Source organism: Danio rerio, chromosome 25 (genome assembly GCF_049306965.1).
Source record: "Danio rerio strain Tuebingen ecotype United States chromosome 25, GRCz12tu, whole genome shotgun sequence".
NCBI lineage: Eukaryota > Metazoa > Chordata > Actinopteri > Cypriniformes > Danionidae > Danio > Danio rerio.
This window is the reverse complement of record NC_133200.1, coordinates 1,632,501-1,658,565: the sequence shown is the minus strand read 5'-3', so window position 1 is coordinate 1,658,565 and position 26,065 is coordinate 1,632,501. Positions and strand designations below refer to the sequence as shown.

General features: G+C 37.2%; 1 protein-coding gene across 3 annotated transcripts in view; it reads left to right on the top strand.

The window, feature by feature from the left end:
* calml4b (calmodulin-like 4b) overlaps window positions 1-26,065 on the top strand; it is a 129,882-nt gene that overhangs the window by 60,792 nt on the left and 43,025 nt on the right. The gene's annotated exons all lie outside the window — the stretch shown is intronic.

The following is a 26,065-nucleotide window of genomic DNA, read 5'->3' as shown; positions in this document are numbered from 1 at the left end:
GGCAGCCGTAGCTGACAGTCATTTGACCTTTTTTTTTACGATTTTTTTCCTACAGTGTGATCAAATACAGATCATTCAGAAACTGAACTGAACTAAAATTTAAGAGACTTGTTTTTTTTTACTAATATAACTTGTTCTGGATCACCGTTGTATTCGAAAACACGTTGTCCACGTCATCATGCAGTCCCTCATCTTCATTCACTGATAACAGCTCTCCTGCAGATGGAGTTTTCTCATTTACAGTCCAAATGTCACGATGGTTTTCTGGAGCGAAAGATTGCGTTCCTGGCCGTCTTGTTGTGATAAAATATGCATTTGACCTGTCCTTCATTATCTCTCTTTCTGATGCAACAGGCGTGATTAAAACCGCTTGTCAACATTGCCGTCGATAACAGATTTGAACACAATAAACGATCGCGCACGCAAAAGAGCGCGAAATTCAAATATCTCGCAAGCCGTTATCAGATAATGAAACTCCACTTCGTTGCTAAACCATATTAATTTCCTCGAGATTGTTCGCATTAAATGTTTGTGTAACACTGCGCCAAGTCCATTTATAGGTTTGGCTTCCTGTTTATGAGCAAGTCGGATTCATAACACTGGCGTTTTAATCTGATATTGGGTTTTTAAAGATCGCTGCTTTTTTATTCCTCTGCTAAAGTGAATTAGTTTGGTGGTGCTGAGACCATGAAGGTTGCTTAATTCAGTTACAACAACCAGATGCTGGAAATTAGCCTCTCTCTGAGAGTGTGGATGCCTAAGTGTCATTGCTTTGAGATCATTTATTCTTATATATGATCAATTATCTTCTTAAAGTCACACATACAGTTGAGGTCAGAATTATTAGCCCCCCTGATTTATTAGCCCTCCTTTTTATTTTTCCCCCAATTTCTGTTTAATAGAGAGGCGATGTTTTCAGCACATTTCTAATCATAATAGTTTTAATAACTCATCTCTAATAACTGATTTATTTTCTCTTTGTCATGATGACAGTAAATAATATTAGACTAGATATTCTTCAAAACATTTCTATACAGCTTAAAGTCACATTTAAAGGCTTCACAAGGTTAATTAGGTTAACTAGGCAGGTTAGGTTAATTAGGCAAGTTATTTTATAATGACAACACAATCTCACGGCAATTCGTAACTTTTTCATTTAGTGGCTAATTCGTACAAATTTGTACGATCTAATTCGTACATTTCAGTACGATTTGCTCATCCCCAATGATGGTTGGGTTTAGGGGTGGGGTTAGGTGCCACGCCTCCTTTTTAAAATCGTGCAATTTCTTACGACTGAACTTGTACAAATTCGTACGAGTTCGCTATTAAACTGGCAAAACGTAAAATACTTACGTTTTCTCGTGAGATCAGGCTGATAATGATGGTTTGCTCTGTAGATAGTCGAAAAAAATAGCTTAAAGAGGCTAATAATTTTGTCCCTAAAATGGTTTTTAAAAAATTAATAACTGCTTTTATTCTAGCTAAAATAAAACAAATAAGACTTTCTCCAGAAGAAAAAATATTATCAGGCATACCGTGAAAATTTCCTTCCTCTGTTGAACATCATTTGGGAAATATTTAAAAATGGAAAAAAAAAAAAAAATCAAAGGGGGGCGAATAATTCTTTCTTCAACTGCTTATAAATATACACATGAAAACTCATTGCCCATGCGACATTAGGCATTTAAAGAAAAGGCATTTGTTTTCTTTTTGAAATGCCAGCAACTCAACTATCATTTTAAATAGTAAAAAATAGTCTGAAATATTCAGTTTTAATAATATTAATTGTTTGGACAAAGCCATTCGTGATTGAAATCTACCATAAGAACACATTAAACCCTTTTCCCCCTTGTAAAACCAGGGTTACCATAATGTGACCATGATTTCGCTTTACACTAACCATAGTTTAATACCATAATACAATAAGAATACTATAATAATAGTATTTGTAGTAAAATTGTGGTTTTACAAGTCATCACCTTGGAATTATACGGTTCTATTTGCGTTCTAAATGATTTTGAGATATGGAGCTTCAAAGTTTTTGCATTCCATAGCAAACAGTACGTGTGTAACATTTGTTTTTTAAATATAAAGTCTTAAAATGTAAACGGCTTGTAAAAAAAAAAAAAAAAAACATCCCATAATGTAAATAAGTTGTCAATTAATTAGTATATGCCTATAACTCAATTTGGACAAAAATGTCAGATAGAACCTTAAAATTCTAAGGTGAAGTGTTAAACACCCAAAAATATAGTTACTATCTTTTACTATAAAAGCATTAACCGTTTGTTTGAATAGTTACACATCGCTCAGAATTTAAACAATGTACATAGCACTTTAAACAACTTTCGTTACTCATTCTAAAGTGATGTTTTTAAATTAGTAGTCTACAGCTGAAGTTTTGGGTAAATGCAGCGACTGACTACAGTATTGGAAACCTAGCAACCAACAATAAACAAGGCAAGCATAATGGAGTCACGAGGTGTAATGTTCATTTTGTCAATTTATTCGTTAAATGCGTTTCCATCTCACATTATTCACAATAACCTTTTTTCCAATCCAAGCTCGTTATTGAAACATACCCCAATGTACATTTCTGGAGATCGCCAAAAACCCAGTTGGTACTTTTTTTTTAGTTCTTGTTTTCACGAATCCACCTGGGGTGGCTGTGTGCGCTTTTCAGATCTCAAATGTCTCTGAGTGCCATTCGCACCTGCAGTAAATCCACTAGAAGCTGCTGTCGATTGACTGACTGACTGACGGACTAATGCCCCCACCCACCTCCTTCCCTAAACCCAGTGTTTTCAAAAGCACTGATTAACCCAATCACCCTCTTGCCGAAAAGCCCTCTCAGCCGCCTGATTTTTACCACGTTTTTAGATTTTACCACATTCTTACTCTGTAATTTTATTTTTTGGGGTTTTTGTTGTCTTACCTGCTTTCTGGAACCGTTCTTCGCCGGACTCGAACTCTGTTGTCGCAGTCAACTCCTCTTTGTGTCTCAAGTCCGCTGGTGTACATGGTAAGCTACTAAGCAAGCTGGTAACAGCAAAAAAAGCCATCCACATGAAGCCTTGTGTACGATTTAAAGACAAAATGTAGACATTTATAACTCTGGCTACATAATTTGTGCTCTCCTGAAATGTATACAGGGGTATGTTTTAACAAAAAGCCTGTGTTGCCTTTGCAGTAACTTCAATTGAGCGTAAACGTTAAGGGTTTTATTCAAAATTTGCCGTAGTTAATGCCGTAGCTGCACAATAACACAGGGTAAAATAAACTCTCAACTTGTGATTAAGGTTGTCAGGATACTAACAATTCAGGCCACGATACTATACACCAGCTGAAGGATCACAATACCAAGTAGTATCGCGATACTGTATCAAGTCATAGCTCAAATCTACGAAATAGTCAGAAATACTATATTACTATGTCATCATACTTCAATTCAACTTAGAATTCTCTTATTCAGAACATATTATTTGAACGTATATATTGTGACTCTTTTGTTGTTATTGCTATAATAATAAATAATTAAATAAATAAATAAATATTCCATTAATCACGCCATATAATCTGTCAAACCACGACCAGTATGCAGTTAAGATGAACGTAAAATAAAGTGGTCTATTGATTATTTGCTGGCACAAATGAGCAACTTAGTGACATTTCCACATGCAACATATTGTAGAACTGTAAATGACGATACTACTCTTTACAAACTGCAGTGACACCGCCAGTACCAGTTACCGAAGTACTAGTATACCGTGCAGCCTTACTTGTGATTTAGATTTGTGGTGAAAGATAGTAGTTTCTTTCTTTTTTTATGCATACACACACTTTGTATTTGACATTAAATTGTTGTTACTCCAAATCAACAATAATTTAGAGCGCTAATACTTGACTGTGAGTGTGATATTGCAATTATTTAACCAACCTAGGCTCATTCTGGAAACTTAGCCCTGTGGGCGTTTCTGGAAACCGAGAAATACGTCCCGGGAGGTAGGTATTTGTGCAGTTTTTGGTTTGCGAATCCGCAAGAGGCTTTTTCACGTCTCGAATGCCTCTTGTGAGCGCACGCCGTTCACGCCCGAGTTGTTGAGTGACCGTCTGTCCGACTGACTGACTGAACGATTGACTGGGCGGCTGGCCAACCCTACCCCTCCTTCCCTAAACCCAAGCAACAATTTACAAAAGCTGTCCTGAAAAAGAAAAGTCCTCATCCGATTTGGACCGTGTTGTCGGATTTCACCGCATTCGTGGCCTGTTATGAACTCGTTCGCTTTATTATTTGGATTCTGTTTTTTGTCCTATCAGATTTCTGCAACCGCTCTTCCCCAGACTCGAACCTGAACCTCCCCTCCTGGCCTCCGCTCCGCATAACATGAGCTAACCGGACAAACTGGTTGCGGCGGGAAAGCTCTCCACACGGAGGTGAGCCGTCAGCCGGCGAGCGCAAAGAGGATCGGCGTCACACGTTCCCGCTCCTCGCTTGAAAAAACGAAATACAGCCATCAAACCTCCGGCCACGTAAATCGCGGTCTCCAGAAACGTCCGCGGGGCTACGTTTTCAGAATGAGCTTGGGTTGTATTTAACAGTTTGACAACAAAAAATCTGTAAATTAATAAGAAACAATCACTAATATCAAATATGATCCACTTTGTTCTATATTTTCTCCCGAGCAGGTGCAAAACAGGTTAAAAATATTCAATTTTAATAAATCGCCTCTCTTGGAAGCAAACATTGAAACGACAAAGCAAGATCCTGCTTCTTCCTGCGCAGAAACCAAATCAAAATTCATGTGAAGCATCTCACAGGACGCACACATCAATAAACACAAACGCCACTGATGTGCATGAAGCCAGAAGCAGCACAGGAATAAAATAAAAAGACGACATCCCGGAAGATTACAGTTAGCATTCGCACTCGCATTGGTTTGCTCTGTGATCTGTGTCACCCGCGGCTGTGATTTTAACACACTCATTAGTTCACAGCATTAATTAGACTATGCGTTGACGTCAGATATCCTGCTGCAGATCAAATATGGAAACTTCCACCAAAGACCTTGTCAGATAGATGATTCACTTCACAGTTATTGAAGATGCTGTTTGTGTGTATGATGCTTCAATCAGTGTTTTGTGAAGATGAATGACTCCCGTTGAGTTTAAAATGAGTGAAGAATTATTATTAAGTCATTAAATAATAACTAATGAAGTCTGTAAGGCTGATCTGAAGACTGAAAGATTAAATGCACTTCATTTTGTACGTTCACAGAAACATTCGGAGCTTTGATTTTTTATAAATGTAAATTTCAAAACCTTGTTGGTTAATGAACTGATTGTTATAAATATATATTTGAAAAAGAGGCAACATGGTGGCTCAGTGGTTAGCACTGTGGCCTCACAGCAAGAAGGTCACTAGTTCGAGTCCCAGCCGAGCCAGTTGGTGTTATTGTGTGGAGTTTGCATGCTCTCCCCGTGCTGGAATGGGTTTTCTCTGGGTTCTCCCACAGTCCCAACATCTGCACTATTAGGGAATTAATGAACTAAATAGGCTGTAGTATATGAGTCTATGTGTGAATCAATGTGCATGGGAGTTTCCCATTACTGGGTTACGACTTGAAGGACATCTGCTGCTGATCCTCCCCTCTCTCTTGTCTCAGTGCTTTCCTGTGTAAAATCTCCACTGTCCATAATAATAAAGGTGTAAACCCCTAAAATATAATTATTAAAATAAAATATTAAAAACATATGCTGGAATAGTTGGTGGTTCATTCCGTTGTGGCAACCTCTGAAATATCGTATCATAATAAATTTGGAAACTTTATTTAATAAACTCAGATTTTTACTTAATTTTTTTTTGTTTATTAAACTTGTATTTTTATAAAAATATATTTGAAAATTTTGTTTAATAAACTAAATGTTTTTGCAAATTTAGCTTAAAGTTAGAACAAATGTCTTGACTAGCAAGAAGAAAATCCATCAGGAACATAAATAAACAATATAAATTTAACAGATTTGATCATTCGGTTTGTTTTTAGCATGATCGTCTCACAGCAAGAAGATTGCTTGTTCGAGTCAGCTGGAAGGGCATCCACTGCTTAAAACCTATGCTGGAAAAGTTGGCGGTTCATTCCGCTGTGGTGACACCAGATAAATAAGTGACTAAGCCAAAAAGAAAATAAATGAATGAATGATTTTTTTTATGTAAAGATTGATTTATTCATCCATTCTGGCATTTATTTATTTATTTATTTATTGTTTAGTTTTCTTTATTTTGTTAATATTTCTCGATTTATTATATATTTGTTTACGTGTTGTTTTTTTTTGCTTAAAGCTTTTACATTTTCTTATTGTTTGTATTTCAAATCAAATAATTTTTAAAAAGCTGTGAATAATAATGAATAATTAGTTAGTTTTGCTATTTTAATTTATTGTTTTCATTATTGCGTGTATTTATTATTTTGATGTGTCTTTTTTTTTTTTATCCATTTGTTACTGTTGAATTTAAAGAATTGTTTTTACTGCAATTATTCATTCATTCATTTTCTTTTCGGCTTAGTCCCTTTATTTATCTGGAGTTGGCACAGCGGAATGAACCACCAACTTATCCAGCATATGTTTTACACAGCGGATGCCCTTCCAGCCGCAACCCAGTACAGGGAAACACCCATACACACTCATTCACACACACATTCAATTTAGTTAATCATTTCCCGTACAGCCCATGTTTTTGGACTGTGGAAACCTGGGGAGAACATGCAAACTCCACACAGAAATGCCAACTGACCCAGCCGGGACTCGAACCAGCAACCTTCTTGCTGTGAGGCGATCATGCTACCAACTGTGTCACCGTGACGCCTTAGTGCAATTATATATTTTGCATTTGTAATTGTTTTTTCATTGTGTGTGTGTGTGTGTGTGTGTGTGGGTTGTGTTGTGTGTGTGTGTGTGTTATTGGTGCCAAGAGATGTTCACAAACCAATCAGTTCATCTGAAAACAATCAGCATGTTGTGAAACTCCTTCCCATCCCGGACGCACACACAAACACACACTCACACACACACAGCCCATTCACACTCATAAATAACAGCGTACGGCTTGACTATTGTTATCGTGTGTTTTTTGTTATTTACTATATGTGTTTGAGTCGTTTATCTGCTCTTGTCAGCGTCTCGTCCCTTTATAAACGAGCCTTTTCTCTCGCTCTGCATTCAGAAACCGAAGCTTATTTAAAGATATCAATCTCAATCAGACCTCCAGACAATGACAAACTAAATAAATAACACACCTTCATCAAACCAAACCCAACGACAGCCCTGCAACACACACAGCTTAATGTTAGCTATACAAGTTAACGAGCTATCTTTCTTGCATATTTTTGCATACACAGTTGTGATTAGTACTCTTACTTTTTTGCATATATTTGCATGCTGCATTGTGATTGGCTGTCTTTCTTGCATATTTTTGCATACTCAGTTGTGATTAGTACTCTTATTTTACTTATACGGATATATTTGCATGCTGAATTGTAATTGGCTGTCTTTCTGGCATATTTTTGCATACTCAGTTGTGATTAGTACTCTTATTTTACTTATACGGATATATTTGCATGCTGAATTGTAATTGGCTGTCTTTCTGGCATATTTTTGCATACTCAGTTGTGATTAGTACTCTTACTTTTTTGCATATATTTGCATGCTGCATTGTGATTGGCTGTCTTTCTTGCATATTTTTGCATACTCAGTTGTGATTAGTACTCTTATTTTACTTATACGGATATATTTGCATGCTGAATTGTAATTGGCTGTCTTTCTGGCATATTTTTGCATACTTGGTTGTGATTAGTACTCTTATTTGCATATATTTGCATGCTGAATTGTAATTGGCTGTCTTTCTGGCATATTTTTGCATACTTGGTTGTGATTAGTACTCTTGCTTATTTGCATATATTTGCATGCTGCATTGTGATTGGGTGTCTTCCTTGCATATTTTTGCACACTCAGTTGTATTTAGTCCTCTTATTTAACGTATATGCATATATTTGCATGCTGCATTGTGATTGGCTGTCTATCTTGCATATTTTTGCATAGTTGTGATTAGTAATCTTATTTAACTTATATGCATATATCTGCATACTGCATTGTGACTGGCTGTTTTTCTTGCGTATATTTGCATACTGCATTGTCACTGGTACTATGCATTGCATGTATTTGCATTTTGAGTTGTGACGGATTCTGCCCTGCATATATTTGCATAAAGAATATGACTTGTACTCTGCCTTGCGAATATTTGCATACTGAATTGTGATAGATTCTCTTTTTAACATGAATTTGCATTTTTAACATTCATTACAGTTGCGCAATGACTGGTACTCTGCCTTGCATATATTTGCTTAATGAATTGCGATGTTGCCTTATTTGTGCAAACAATTACAATCATTGTATTAATATGCTTGCTTAAATTTGCATACTGCACTATGATTAGTCCTCTTCCTCACAAGTATTTGCATATGGCATTGTGACTGGTGCTCTGCATTGCATGTATTTGCATACTGAATTGGCATTCTACCTTGTGTATATTTGCATACAGAATATGACTGGTACTCTGCCTTGCATATATTTGCATACTGATATGAGATCAATTCTCTTTTTAGCATTAATTTGCATACTGAATTATGATTGTTGTTCTATTTGCACAATTGTTTATATTATACTACAGTTGGTCCCCTTTCTCACAAATATTTGCATACTGCATTGTGACTGGTACTCTGCATTGCATGTATTTGCATAATGAATTGTGACTGATTCTCTTCTTAACATTAATTTGCATATTGAATTGTGATTGTTGCTTTATTTGTGCAAACAATTACAATCATTGTATTAATACTCTTGTTTAAAAATTTGCATACTGCACTATGATTAGTCCTCTTCCTCAAGTGTTTGCATACTGCATTGTGACTGGTACTCTGCATTGCATGTATTTACATATTGAATTGTGATTGGGATTCTGCCTTGCATATATTTGCATATAGAATATGACTGGTACTCTGGCTTGCATATATTTGCATACTGAATTGAGATTGATTGTCTTCTTAACACTAATTTTTACATTTTGTTATTGTTTGTATTTCAATTTTAAAAAAAAGCTGTGAATAATATTGAATAATTAGTTCATTTTTTGCTATTTTTATTTATTGTTTTCATTGATGCATGTATTTATTATTTCGATGTAACTATTTTATTTCATCCGTTTGTTTCTGTAGATTTTAAAGAATTGTTTTTAGTGCAATTATACAGAATATGACTGGTACTCTGCCTTGCATATATTTGCATACTGAATTGAGATTGATTGTCATCTTAACATGAATTTGCACACTGAATTGAGATTGTTGCTCTATTTGCACAATCAATCATAATCCTTAAAATCATTGTATTGATACTCTTGCTTATAAATTTACATACTGCACTACGATTTGCAATATTTGCATCTGCATCATGACTTTCAAAGAAATAATTTGTATTATTAATTACAACTTTAAACATTTGAGTGCTATATGAAGTGCGCTCTGCTCAATGCATGTGAATAGTTTAGATTGCATGATTTTGCCTTTATATATACAATTAATTTTGACACACTATTGTAAAACTCCAGTGTTCTCTAGATGTTTTAGTGTTTAGCTGTTCAGTGTTAAGGTGATTTGAATGTCAGTCAATGTGCAGCAGTCTTCAGACGGGTTGTATTATGAGAACGCTTACAGCGCAGTTTTTATTTACTGCTTGAACTTATGAACAGATTTGACTGAGCTGCCAAAACATGAGTCAGGAGCTGTTGACACAAGGACGCTAAAGTCACATTCAGCTCTATTTTTACTTACCCTGGTGTCAAAAGTGACAAGCAATAGAAATTAGATATTTTTTAGCTCATATTATTCATATTTTCTTAACCTAAATCTGAAATGTTACTGTAACGGAAGGGACGCTGGACAACAGAGTTGGGCATCCACATACAATTTCTTAGAGAGAATTGTGAGACAGGCAATAGTCAAAAACAGGAGTAAACAGACTATAAAATATGTAGTCAAAAAAACAGGTGAATGGTCAGGAGAAATGGCAGAAACAATAAACCCTATGCAAAGGGTCAAAGACACTGCTATACAAAGCAAGACAAGGAAATGCTTCATAGTGTTAAAACAACAAGACTCAGCCAAGTGTGTGGAAATGAGAGGCGTCTTTATAGATCAGGTAAATATTAAATATGAGATTCAGCTGTGTGTATGAGTGAGAGTCCAGATTATTGTCAGCTGTTTGTAAGATTACCGGTGATTTGCCAGAATGCTGCGCTGTATGAATGCAGAAGGAAGATTGCCGGAAAGAGTGCGTTCATATAACTCGCTGATGTGAGACGTCTACTTCAGCCAATCAGAACACTTAGACGCACTCACGTCCGCGGTGTTTATGAAAATAAAAGCCTCTGAATATTTTTCCAGACACATTTAGCTGCTAGATGTTAGTCAGAGACCGATTATATGTTCCTTCTTAATGCCAACTGTGTAAATAATTATCGAATAGATGCTTATGATAAGCCGTTGTTTGTTTACCTTCAAGCTCTGCTTCCTTCAGTTGCTTGACGTGTCGCGTGTGCACATAAAGCAGCCGGTGAGCGCCAGCACACACACATTATGTGCATCTCGACATGCGAAAGTCTTCCTCCACATGTTTTCATTAAAGTTGTTCACGATACTGATCCATCCACAGAATTTATAATGTAGTAAAATGCTTACAAACACAAGCGCAGCCGTTTAGAGCTCATTTCTGGTTAATGATGTCAGGGTTTACCAGTAACTTGGAATGGATGTGGGAACGTTTTTTTTTCTGTAAAAATGCCGTAACGTCCTCGCCTGTGTGCACAGAGATTTATTAAATTTACCAGTAGTGTCATTCCCGTAATTTTCCAGATAAGTACTGGTATCACTGTGTGAAAGAGCTAATTAACTTGGCTGAGACTTGGCCCAGATATGGCCCATGTTTGGCCCTTGTCTGGAAGCCAGACTTGGCCCACTCTGCCATGTGGGCCAAGCAAACCTGATTGTGTGGGCGAGAGAAATTGAGCTAAGTGGGTTTGAATATAGTCAATTTTACTGCTCATGAGCCTCTAACTGGCATGTGTAGGAAAAAACAGACTTTTTTTCCTATTTATTTCCAGCCAAATTCAGCTCATGTTCATGAGAGGACCTGAAGGAAGCCACCGAGGCTGGCGTCCTGCGGAGAAAAATGTCTTTTAAAGTTTGATCGCTCCTCTAATCTCCTTTTTTTTGTCTTGTTAAATCTGCTTTGGTGTCCCGCGGCGCTGAAGCTCCCGCTCATGAAGCGCTGACAGACTGAGGAGTTTTCTGCGTTCCAGCGTTCGCATTGTTCACGCCGTCTATTTAAATGTCAGAGAATGCATTCATGCACAGGTTTTTAAAAGCCTTCTGAGCTTCATTATCAGATTCACGGCTGAAAAACACAAAGGACTTCACACGTGTGTTACCGCATATCTCATTCATGAGCCGTACACATGAAATAATCATGATTGTACGCATGTTTTGGGCGGTTATTTTGTCAGGTTTGGCATCTTCTGCATTTGCACTTTACAAAAGACGTCCTCTGTGTGTTACATAATAATCTCATCCGGTATTATGAAATATTGAGGAAACTTGTTTACATGTTTCTACTGAAACTCTGAGGGCCCGAACATACACATGGCGCAATGCAGCGGCAGGTGCGACACAAGTGTTGTGTTGCTGTGTTCACATTTTGCATGTTGTTTAAAGGGGAGGTATTATGCAAAAATCACTTGTATACAAGGTTTCAAAACAGTTGTGTGTCGGCAGTGTGTGAATATATCAAGCCTCTAATGGTAAACATGAATAAATCCTACTGTTTTTAATCAGACTTAACAAAAGCAGTCTGCAGAAACACTTTGATTGGCATTTTCCCTTTGTATGATGTCATCAGAGGAGAAAGTCCCGCCCACTAGTGACCATCTCTCCCTCATTAGCATAAACAGCAGCCCTGAGTGAGAAGTAGCCATCTGTCAATCAGCCATTAGAATCTGCTACTATGCTGATGCACAAGCATTTGTAGCTCCGCCCTCTTCTGTAAAGAGCACAATCTCATTTGAATTTAAAGCGACAGTCACCAAAACACCACAATTAGGATGGTTAGCGTGATTAATTTCCAATTTTTTACCCCCATGTGGCACAGATCTGATATGGCTCGTGGCACACATCTGTGCTGAGTCTTGTCATACTGTATTGTGAACATTACAACGTATTTTCCTTGCCTCGCTTTTTGTTTATGTTGCCTGCTGCATGCCTGTAATGACAACGCAATCTCACGGCAATTTGTAACATTTAGATTTAGTGGCTAATTTGTATGAATTCGTACAATCTAATTCGTACAATTTAGTACAATTTGCTCATCTCCCAATGACGGTTGGGGTTAGGTGACACGCCTCCTATTTAAAATCATACGTTTTCGTACGACTCAACTCGTACGCATTCGTAAAATTAGCCACTAAACTGACAAAGCGCAAAATACTTACGTTTCCTCGTGCAATCAGGCTGGTGCTGATTATTCGCCTGATATTTGACTTTGTCTCTGGATCTCCTGTTTACATCTGTTTGCCCTCTGTGTTAACCATTGCTTGCCTGACCATTCTCTTAATATACCCTGCTCTTGGATCCTCACTCTGTTGTCCAGCTTCCCTTCACATTAGACTAAAATTTAGTCCTTAAAACGGCTTTAAGCCGACTTTCTCCAGAAGAACCAATATTATAGGAAATACCAGCCTGATCTCACGAGAAAACGTAAGTATTTTACGTTTTGCCAGTTTAGTGGCTAATTCGGTTCAGTCGTACGATTTGTACAATTTTAAAATGGAGGCGTGGCACCTAACCCCACCCCAAAACCCAACCGTCATTGGGTGATGAGCAAATCGTACTAAATTGTACAAATTAGATCATACGAATTCATACGAATTAGCCACTAAATCACAAAGTTGCGAATTGCTGTGAGATTGTGTTGGAAATACTGTGATAAATTACTGAATATGTTCAATATCATTTGGGAAATACTTAAAAAAAAAAGAAAAGAAAATTCCCAGGAGGACCAATATTTTCGACTTCAACTCTATATACACACAGTCAAGCCCAACATTATTTATACTGCTTCCAAATTCTGACTTTAAGTTTTTGTTCCAATGCAAATAAAAGCTATGAAATATTTTTTCCACAATGATGCCCCTTTTGCATCATCGTCTTGTCTTTTGGGAGCAGTCTCTGTCTATATATATAGGCTCAGGCTGCATTTTGGTGTTTCTGTGAAATAAAACTGGCTCAATTTTAGACACATCTGCTGTAAAACACCTCCAGCACTTCCTCTCTCTCTCTCTCTCTTATACTTGTTCTCTCATATGTCTCTCTCTCTTTCCCTGTCACATCGGTTTTAGCAGCATGTTGTAAAGCTTGCTCCACTGACTCAGCACTGTTCTGTGCTCTTTACACTGCCCTGTACTGTACTCTGATCTTTAAGCTGGTAAATTATATATTATAAATGCCAGGTCCTGCTCCTTAATTCATCATGGCATCAAGTCAAGCAGGTGCTCAAAATCACCTGTGAATCTCCAGTTAAAGCACCAAACAAACCAAACTTGGGACAATTTTTGGGTTATATAATGTACGACTTCATAAACACTCACTGAAATCTCGAAAACTCACTGAGCAAGGAGGTTTTTGGCAGTATTTACTGTTATATTACTATATTATACATACTGTCGGTTCATTCCGTTGTGGCGACCCCAGATTTAAAAAGAGACTAAGCCAAAAATAAATCAAATGAATGAATTATATATGCTATTCCTATATTTTTCTTATTGTGAAAAAACATGGTAAAAACTGCTGCTTGTTTCAATGTAATCTTAACATACACCTTCTCTGTGAGTTTATGTTTTGAGTTTGCACTGCAAATATCACATCTGTAAAGCTACAATTGTTCACATGTTCCTCCGAGCTGATGCTCACGTCCACGTGTCTGACCGCAGGCTGCTTTCTATCTATTCACGAACTGCAGCCGGGAAGCCGTAATCTCACCGCCGGACGCTGTTTTCTCATTAAACTCTCAGTTCTGTTTACGGCCAGCTCAAAACACACAGGAACACATTCTTTAGATTCAGAGGCTGAAGTGGACCAACGCTGGGCACTTTTGATCACTTGGGAATTGTGTGAATGCTAAAGACGAAATGGGTTCATTTATAAAGATAGAGCTGCAACGTGATCCACTCACACATTTAGTGGCGATTCTAGAACTGAGGGTTCATTTCACATCTCCAAATCTACTAATATTTTTCATAAAATGAGTAACAACACCAGTTATGTCAAGTTACATGTATGTCAAACAATTAGGTTTGTGTTGGAAATAGTAACTTAAACACCTATTTTTTGTAGCTTGAACCTTAACTGATACTTATTTTTGACTCAATTATGCATACCTGTCAACATTGGGATGTAAAAATAAGGCATATGCCCACCATAATAAGGGATTCCCCCGACCCCCTTAAAAAAATTCCCAGATTACTAAATGTGCTCATCTGGAGCTGTTTTGTTGGAAATAAACAGTTAAATGGTGAGTAATATGTTTTATTATTATTTACTAAAGAAAAAATCAATAAACATTAGCAGCAAATAAATTAGCAAACACTTCCGCTAATTAAAATTAATAGCTATTATAATGAAATAGAATCAAATCTCATTAGCCGTTTCTTCACTGTATAACTTACACATTCTGATTAAAGAGCAACGAATGAATGATTTATTTAGATTTTTTTCGTTTGATTACATTAAATAACAGATTGTCACTTTAAAAATGCACACTTTTTACGTTATAATGAAAGCATTCGACTGCTTTTCCAACTGTTTATGCTTATTTAGGACGAAATTACCTCTGTTTGAAAAAAAAAAAAAAACACCAAGATCAACATCATTAGATATTATTATTATTAATTATGTGTATATCTGTTTAAACACGCACCCAAAAGCCTGACTTTTGCTCCGCTTTAAATCACGAGTACAGAATTCCTTTGGGAAATCTATTTATCACTATAGAGCGTGTCAGCTGACAGTCACGCACCGCTATGACTGTTTTGAGGATTACATATGAAGGGAAGACGGCACCTGTAATGAAAATGAAGGGAATCCTGCCATTTTTATGCTTATTTCAAAGTGTTTTCCTGCCTAAACAAAGCGAAAGCACAGAACAGACTCTCATTTAAGAGCAAGGGGTGTCCCCTGGTGGTTCGGCAGTATGGGTTGCGTATAGGGAGACTCGAGTCTTTGTTTATTTGCCACTTTTCAGCGAAACACTGAAAATACAAGAGAAATACGGGAAAATGTCTTTACGGGATGATAGCGGGAAAGAACTGTAAAATAAAGGAGAATCCAAGGAAAAACGGGAGGGTTGACAGGTATGATCATACATTCAGCTTTAACTATCATATAATAAATAAGTATAATTTTCATCTTTTTATGTGTTTACTTTATTAAGTTAAATAAACATTTGCATGAAACATCTATTTTTATATTATAATTTGTAATTTTAGTGATTAAAAACACGTTTAGGGCTTTATTTTAATGATCTAGGTGCAAAGTCTAAAGCGCATGGCGCAAAAAGCAGTGTCCGAATCCACTTTTGCTATTTTAAGGACTGAAAAACATGCTCTGCACCCCGGCGCATGGTCTAAGAAGGTTGTGCTTATTCTCTTAATGACTTCTGGGTGTTTTGAGCATAACATGCATTAACATGCATTAATCCAATCAGAGTCTCCTCTCCCATTCCCTTTAAGAGTCAGTTGCGTTACACCATGGTGCATTTGCTTTTTATAAAGCTGACGTTGTAATAGTAAGCGAGAAAGCAGTTAAACAGAGCATCTGCAGCGCGAGGATAAAGAACGAGCCTCCTCCATTCAGCCTCTACTTTCTCTTTACTTTTAATCTTTACTTCTTTACTTTTATGGATAAGGAAACGGTGTTGTAAGCACTTCACTGAAAATATCCATTAGCCTTTATATTTAACATTTACATTTACATTTAGTCATTTAGCAGACGCTTTTATCCAAAGCGGCTTACAAATGAGGACAAGGAAGCAATTTACACAACTATAAGAGCAACAATGAATAAGTGCTGTAGGCAAGTTTCAGGTCTGTAAAGTCTAAGAAGGAAAGTATTAGTAGTAGTAGTATTTTTATTTATTTTATTTTTTTTGGGGTACAGTTAGTGTGATATTCAGAGAGGCAATTGCAGATTAGGAAGTGTAGTGGAGACTAAATAGTTGGGTTTTTAGTGGTTTCTTGAAAATAGCGAGTGACTCTGCTGTTCTGATGCAGTTCGGGAGTTCATTCCACCAACTGGGCAGATTGAGCGTGAGCGTTCGCGAAAGTGATTTCTTCCCTCTTTGGGATGGAACTACGAGGCGACGTTCATTCACAGAACGCAAGTTTCTGGAGGGCACATAGATCTGCAGAAGTGAGAGCAGATAAGAAGGAGCAAGGCCAGAAGTCACTTTGTAGGCAAACATCAGAGCTTTGAATTTGATGCGAGCAGCAACTGGCAGCCAGTGCAAACGGACTAGCAGTGGAGTGACATGTGCTCTTTTAGCTTCATTGAAGACCACTCGTGCTGCTGCATTCTGGAGCAGTTGAAGAGGCTTGATAGAGTTAGCTGGAAGCCCAGCTAGTAGAGAGTTGCAGTAATCCAGTTTGGAGAGAACAAGAGCTTGAACAAGGAGTTGAGCTGCATGTTCAGATAAGAAGGGTCGGATCTTTCTGATGTTATAGTGTGCGAATCTGCACGATCGAGCAGTTCTAGAAATGTGGTCAGAGAAGTTTAGTTGGTCAATTGATTGATTTAATTTAGGGTACTTTCACACCTAGACTTTTGTTTGGGAACCTGTCTCATTGGCCCAGTTAGCGCGGTTCGTTTGGCATATGTGAATCCACCAATCATGCTCGGATCCACGGCAAATCAATTGGTCTGAGATCGCCTGAATGAGGTGGTCTCGGCTCGATTGAAACGAACTCTGGAGCGGATCAATTGTAGTGAGAAAGTGATCCGATCCGAGCGCGGCTATATCACAGTGTATTATGGATGTGTAATAGGCATACGGCTATATGAAGAGAGAATTATGAGGGGCAGGAGAGAATTATAGGCCAGGAGGTCATTCAAGACATCCCAAGTCTACTGAAAGTTCTGGGAGTCTTCCTGACTCCCGCAAATGCACAGAGACTCCCAGATGCCTGCAAGCAAGTGATAATCACCTGGAAATTGTGTCTCTCCTTCCTGGTCATTAAATATGTCGCGCACCCGCCTCGCTCTTCAGACACGTCGTGCGCACCCTGTCAAACAACACCAAACCCGCCCCGGTCTTCACATAAGTCCCCCCCCCCCAACAAACCCCCATTTTAAATGAAAAAATTATATAAATATATAAAATATAAAATATCTTAATTATAGAATATATAAATCAATAAATATTATTCAAATGTCTGCTATTAACATGCAAGATATTATAATTATTATTAATAGCAATAAGTGAGTTATTGAGTGAGAGCAGCTGGAATAAAGCAATGCATTGATGTGGAAAATTGAAACTGCATTGAGCTCCAGAATGTATTCTTGATGGTTTTGTAGAGTCTCTGATGTGATTATTTTTCCTCTGAAAGCATTTTATTTTAAGACAGCTACAGTTCTGACCTTTCATGATGAGATTCTGTTCTCTGTCCTGCTTTTATAAGAACAGTTCAACGTACAAATGACCATTTGGTCATCATATGTCAACATGTCATGCCATTATACAAATTAATTTTCCTTTTCTATGAAACAGAAAATATGATGCCATGACCAGTGTTCTGTTGACCATAAGGATGATTGGGGAATGGCGATTTATGCTATTACAAGCAACACAAAACATTGTGACCGTATAGTTCATGTTCTGACCTGTGCAATAAATCCCACGTGGTCTGAAATAGGGTGAAAAACAGACATTATTCACTATTTTTCTCATGCACAAACAATGTTTCTTAGTATTTTGTGCTCCTGAGCAAATAAACATTCCTATAAATCAATGTTATTGAAAATTAAGAGATTTGAATAGAGAGTTAAGCAGTTTTATTCACGGGAAACACTTTACAATAAGGTTCATTAGTTAAAGCATTTACTAACATGAACTAATCATGAACAACACTTGTACAGCATTTATTCATCATAATTAAACTAATGATTATATTATGAAACTTAATGATTTACTAATGCATTATTAACATCCAAGTCCATGCTTGTTAACATTAGTTAATGCACCATGAGTTAACATGAACTAACAATGAACTACTGTATTTTCGTTAACTAACGTTAACTAACATGAACAAATACTGTAGTAAATGTATTGTTCATTGTTTGTTCATGTTAGTAAAGGCATTAATTAAGATTAACTAATTAACCTTATTGTAAAGACTTACATATTTACGTGTCATATATAAAAAACAATATTCTTTGATTATCCAATCAGGTCCCATTTAATCCATTTTGTAATTAAAAATAAATGCTGAATTTGTAGTTTGAGTTTGTTTCTATGTTGCATGAGACTGGACGTCTGTTATTTTTAAAGTGCCTTTAAGTCTATTTTGGAGCTTGTATGGAAAGAAGAGGCTCAGATGTTCAGCCTATATATGATCTCCTTTGGGAAGAAAGATAATATTATAGGCTGAATTATTCCTTTAAGCCATGATTAGCATTTTAACCTTGACAGAATGGTTTAATGGCACTTCAGAGGCAGATGTTATTCAATTAAATCAAACGAGCTCAGAGTAATGTATAATATAATGCAGACATGACTTGATGGAGCTGCACTTATGCGATGTCCTGCAGTTTAATTACTTTACGTTAACAGAATAGTTGATTAAACCAATGTTATTTTAGTACACTAGACTTAAACTATTAGTCAAAATGGATTTTTATTAACTCAAATAAAAAAAATTAAAGCTAAATGAAACTAACAGCAGTCACTTTAAAACCTAACTGAAATAAAATAATAATCAGCAATATTAAATAAGCATTTTCAGAATTTAAAGGCATTCATTCTGAAAAATCTGTCCTGCAAAGGAACATAATGAACAATGAACATCACATAAAATGTAGTTCAATTAAAAATGTAAACTATATAGTAGCATATGAGATTTATGTTGGTCTGAAATTACAATTTTCACTTTTATCTGTCGCATTTTTATGAATGCATATATGTGTGTGTATATATATATATATATATGTATGTATATAATTGTTAAATTTCCTCTTTCTTTGTCAACTTAATAATAAAACCTACTTTAAAAAATTACTAGCTTTCTATTATATTTTTTTCATATTATTCAACCTCGTTTTAGGTGTCAAAATCACTGTTTTCAACTCTGTCGCACACCCGAGGTATTAAACTTAAACAATGAAAACAACATTTTAAAATATTCAACCCGGGCTCATTGTGGAAACGTAGCCCCGCAGACGTTTCTGCGGACCGCGATTTACGTCCCGGTAGGTACGTATTCGAGCGGTTTTTGTTTTCGCGGATCCGCGAGAGGCCACTGTGCGCGCTTTTTCGCGTCTCGGGCGCCTCTCGGGAGCGCGCGCCGTTCGCGCGCGAAAAGTCGCCCGCCCTCCTCTTCCTCCTCCTCCTCCTTCCCTAAACCCGAGCGACGGTTCGCAAAAGCCGTCCAGAAAAAAAACAAAAAACAAAAGCCCTTGTTTTCGATTTCGACCGCGTTTTCGGATCCCGCCGCATTCTCGCCCTTATTTTTCGGATTCCGTTTTTCGTCTTACCTGATTTCCGGAACCTGCTGTTCCCCGGACTCGATCCCGGTTGTCGTCCACTGCGGCCGGCTCCTCCTCCTCTGGGGCCTCCGCTGTGAGCTAAGCGGACAAACTGATTGCATCTGGAAAGCTCTCCACTCGGAGGCGAGCCGTCGGCCGGCGAGCGTGAAGAGGAGGGGCGGAGCGGCACCACACCGCCCCGCAGCGTTCGCTCGAAAAAAACTAAACGCGGCCTTTACGTACCTCCGGCCACGTAAATCGCGGTCTCCAGAAACGTCCGCGGGGCTACGTTTCCAGAATGAGCTTGGGTTGAAAATATGATTTATCTGGTATCTATTCATGTATCTTAATAAAGCACTAGTGAAATAATTTAAATATTTTATAGTTATTAATGTGAGACTATTATCTATAAAATTGTTTATACACAATATAGCTGTCACACAGTATCAGTGTCATTTCCAGCACAACGCTATAATGTCGCTTTAAAATGTTTGTGTAAAATTATTGAGGTGGTTTTTATGAGAGTGAATAGTGCCATCTGAGAATATCTTCAAGATGGAGGGAATTTACATTTTATCAACAGCACTTGAAGAAAAATCAAGGTAAATATTGCTTGATAAGGGAATACATTTATTCTACGTCATTTCCAAACGTGTTGTACCTTCAAAGATGTTTTTAAAAACCAAACACAATGAAGATAAATAGGAGTGTTTCGCATACGTGAAAGGCTAGTATCAATTCAAAGCTAATTCCTGAAGCTATCTTTAATTTTTTCATAATAAACAGTTGAAATGTCATTTCCACCACTGTCATTTCCATCACCACACACATTTTTAAAATATTTAAAAAGTTTTCATCACTCATTAAGAGTATATTCACAATGTATGAGTTCATGCTCTACTTAATATACAAATTTAGTTTATTTATTTTCCAATAAGCTCTTAACCAGGGGTTCTCAACTGGTTTGGCCAAGGGACCCACATTTGTACATGGTCATCTCTTGTGAGAGCACCTCGCTACTTATGACACACTGAGGCTTTAAGTCTTTTTTGTCGTCAATATATGTAAATCCATACTTTACATATTCAGGGTCGTACTTGCGCTTCGACATATTTGTCGCTATAATTAAAAGAAATTTTACATGTCAAACGGTAGGGTTGTCATGCACGCATTTCAAAATAAAACTCAAAATAAGTTAAAAAATAAACTTTTGTTGTTTTTTTACCACACTCCACAACCCACTGAAAATGTTCCCGCAACCTACTTTTGCTCTTAACTAAATTAATATTCAATTTTAGAGTGTGACAGGTGTACAATTCAGCCTACAACTAAGTTATTTAATTAAGAAATGTATAATTATATATATATATATATATATATATATATATATATATATATATATATATATATATATATATATATATATATATATATATATATTGTGAAAAGATTGGTTAAAATAGATACAAAACTGGTCTTAAACAATGTTTGACTGCCATTATTTATTTCATTTTGAAATAAGATGAATATCGAGATGTGCTGAAATTGACATTTGTTCAGTTCACAATGGAAAAATGTTTGTCTTCTTATCTAACTTTGTCCTCTTACAGATCTTAAAACTAGACAAATTGTTTAAACTTATGAGGCTATACGTTAATTTTAAACATGTTTTTTTTACTCAACTTCACAATGCTAAAAGCGCCCGTAGTTAAAGAATGGCCCAAAAAATATTATAAGAGGTTTGCACTGTAAGCTATGCAAACACTAAATAAGGGTAACTCTGATAAACAAGAATTGCTGAAACTGAATACTACATAAATATGTTCACAAGCTAAATAAATAATCTAAAGCTAACAAAATCATTAATTAAACAAACTAAAACTAAACTGAAATAAGCAGCAAAGTTGAAAATATAATCGTAATAAACACTAATAAAATATAAAAAAATAAAAATAAATATTATTTATTTAAAAATAAATAAAATTAAATTAAACAGCGACAAGAATGATGCATAGGCGACTTTTAATACACTATTCAGCATATTCAGTGTTTGACAGCTCAGTCAGCGTGACATCTACATTTATAAGAACTATTTTCAAATGTAAAAATACTACCGAAATAAAAACTATTACATAAAAAACTTGGATTAGACAGTGACAAAACAGAAGTACACTTTTCATACCCTGTTCATGTTCAGCGTATTTGACGGCTCAGTCAGCGTGACATATATCAGAATGTGTAAATGGCGGCTGGATGTTGAGCTCGGCTGATGGACTCCACTGAATCCCGGCTTTGATCCTCATTCGCGGGCGTTCAGCATCGAAACGCCACCCTGCGTGATGTTCCCGTCGGCTTTCATCTTTTTTTCTGACAGACTCACAGCCTCTCGTGCTTCACCAGAGTCTTATAAGCGTTTTAAATGCGATGACGGACGCGAAAAAAGCCGCGTCGGTAATGACCCGACGAGGCTATTTTGACACAAAACTGTTATAAACTAATATCACATGTCCTGGAGTTAATCTTAGACGGCTCCTTAGCGGACACAGTTTCAGTGATTATGTAAAAACTCCTCTTTCATTCACGATGACTCAGTCACAACAGGAGATTTAGGCTTTCATCCACACTGTACTGGGCCATATGCGCGCGCGCTTTCATCCTCATTCGCGCGCTTGTCAAAAGACGCGGGAAACCACTCTTACAGGAGCATTTCTTATTTATTTTGGCTAAAAACGGAGCCTTACAGACACTCATCATTGTTTCAGCGTGTTGTCAGCGCTCTTGAGTACTTCTGTCACTCTCAAGGGTGCCTCATTTGTCTGAAATCTTAGCCAGAGTGATTTTAAAGCGACAGGGACGTATTTTTGACAGGCGCTCATGAATGATAGGAGAGCTGCTTTTTACAGTCTAGGCCAGAACATTTTATCCGCTTGGCCTCTGTTAAACTCCAGCATCTTGAGATGTGAGTCACGAAAACCAAAGACGTTTTATCAGACTGAGCTCAAGCGATATGGCTTCAATCTTGAGGATTACTTGAGGTCAAAATGAACAAGCTTTGATTAAAAAAAGTATGTAGGCAAAGCCTGGGTCTTGTTGTACACGGGTGAATGGGAACACTTTACAATCTTTAGTCGTGTTGGTTAATACATTAATCAATTAACAAAGCATTGTTGAAATGTGTTACAAAAATGCAGCTGTTTATTGCTAAATCCTGGTGTACTTATGCTGAATCAAATGAACCTTATGAGTCCATTGAACTTGCATATTAAACTGACTTAAAACAGCTTGTGTAACATAAAATTAACTTAGAAAATTATAAACTTAGTTTAAGTTACTAAAAACATATGTTGTCATGACTGATCACATATTTTTACATTTTTCGAACCACCCAAAAATTACTCTTAGGTTTACTTGATTAAATCCTCATAACAATTAGCACAAATAAATCTTAAGCTCTTATCATTAACTTTTCGCTATGTAAAATCTTTTGAGGTTACTCGCTTCATTCGCGTGTCAAATTCACTTCAGAACAGACGCGGATTCGCGTGATGGGCAGGGCTTCTGTCTGCCCGGTGACTCTAGCATTATAGCTAAATGGCTAACATGGATTTTATGAAGAAAATAACTGTTTTTGTGCTTTATGAAGGCTAAAAAACAGCGTCGATACGTTTAGGGTCGTGTCTGAGTCCACTTCATTTTTTCAGAGGTGCATCCAGCTCTGTGTGCTCATAGACTCCTCCAGAAACTGAACCTGGCTGAAGGAGGCTTTCAGCGGTGCTTCTGACTGAGTCCAGCCCAGTTTGATGAACTGTGTTGGTGAAGGCTGGTGGATTTCGCCCAGGACACCGACAAAAGGTGATACGTCACAATCATACCCCACACAAGAGCAAGCTTCTGATTGGTTAATGCGGCGAAAATGTCCGCTGAAGTTCAGATTTTCGAACTCGAGAGATTCGCGCGAAACGCGCGTTAAGCGAGGCAAACGCGCTAAACGCTCAATTCGCGCCGCAACCATTTGCGCATATCGCGCTATTCGCACCGCGCCATTCGCGCCGCAGGATGTCTGTTCGCGCCGTCGTTCCACGTCTGGTGTAAACGCAGCATTACACTGTCACCGCTGTTATCCAACAAAACAAGAGACTCATTTGCAGGGCCGGTGTTCTGACGGTCTGACTACCTCTCAGAATGTGCTACCTCATGTACCGCGCATGTGCGAAACCCTTGCAAATCGAAATGCAGTGCATCTGATGTCCCGCCCATAATTTCGAGCTACCGTAATTACCATAAAAAATATTTGCTTTAAATAAGAGTATAAAAACAGGGGTAGCATGTTCTGTCAACTTCACAATGTCTATCTAAATGAAATACCATTTTAGATTACCATGAAATCCGAGGTAGCGCATTCTGTCAGCTTCAAATGTCTACCACCTTAAAAAAACATACTGACATATTTTTTTCATGGAACTTTAATATGGTAGTTCATTCTGATAGACATTTTGAAGCTGACAGGATGCGCTATCCCTGTTTTTATACTCTTATTCAAAGTATTTGTTTATTTTGGTAATTACGGTAGCTCGAAATTATGGGCAGGACATCAGATGCACTGCCTTTCAATTTGAAAGAGTTAAGAAGTAGCACATTCTGAGAGGTAGTCAGATCGTCAGAACATCTGCGCGTCCTTAGAGGCGACCTAGGGAGAGAGGTCTGGATGCAGACCTGATGCAGTGCAATCTGAGCTGCATCCAATGCGTTTTAATACTCTCACCTAACCCCACTCCTAATCCTACCCGTCACAGTGATGTCACTCACTCCATTGAATGCATTGTGTCTGAGATTGCATTGGCTGAGTGATGCAATCTCAGCTTGCATCATAAAGGCTGCATCCAGATACTATTGGACCTAGGCGGAATAGTGAGGGCAGCGTTTTTTACCCCCCACCCTTTTCTTTCCTCATCATCACGTCTCTTCCGGGTCTCCGTACATTTTGATTGAATTGACTCAATATGATTTGCAATCATTGAAAAATATTTTAAAAATACAAGTTAATGGATACTAATATTTAACTCTTTCCAGTCAGTTCGTTTATTCCACGAAGTATATGTGCAAATATTAAAAATACTACTTTTAGGACAGTCCAGCAATCATTGACATTTAATATTACAATTTTAAAACGAGGACAGCAAATTTAATTGATTTCATGACACCAAAAAGTCTGTAAAATAAAAATATACAACCTTTTATTTGAATAATAAATTAGTGCATTTTATATTTCAGCTAAAAATGGAAACATTAAACTTTTTAGGCCATTTCACTTACATTACAATGCATCTTGGGGTCTGAAAATGGTTTCAATGTGCACATTTTTAAATCTATATTGCAAATAATCTACAGTAATGTGATTTTGAGCTGAAACTGTGACCTCTGTGTGATTTATTTTTGACTCGAGATGAATAGACTACATGTTTTGCAATTGGCAGATGACAAATGTTAATTTTGGACGTCATCCCAGAACTTAGAAGTGTGATATATTTAGTCTCTTGTTGTCTCATGTCAAGCTGTAAATGTTTAAACTGGCAGCCCAAAAGCATCTCTCCTTCATCCTCGCACTCCCATCCGGTTGTCTATTTTTGACCCTGTTAAAAGGCTATCTTGTGCTTTAGGTTTCTGTAAATCTCTGTGAATTGCATCAGTCGGATCTTGGCATTTTTTTCCAGACAAAACTCTCTGCAGTCGGCATTAGCAGCAGCTTCCTGTCAACAAGTAAAACATAAACAGTTTTTATAGAAATAAACCTGTCAGAAGTAACTATTTACATGGAAAATTGGCCAGCCGGTGTGTTTTAACATCTGAAGTGCTTCTTCCTGTGACGTCTGTGATTTTATAAGCTCCCACAGAAGTGTGTGTTTCTGCTGAGTCGCTAATAACGAAGGACGTCGGTGATATCTGCTAGCATCTTTTCTCTAATGCTGGCCTTTCTGGAGATAACATTTCACTTTCGATTATCTGAGGACACAAAGTTTCAGATCTGTAGGAAAAATAGACAACTTGTGTTTAAGATCTTTATGTTGAATCAGTTCATGAATCCCTTTGGAATCGAACCTACAGCCTTCGTGTTGTTGGTAACGCTATGGTCTGCTGTATTGGGAACTCTTTAGTTTATGTAACATTTCTAACCG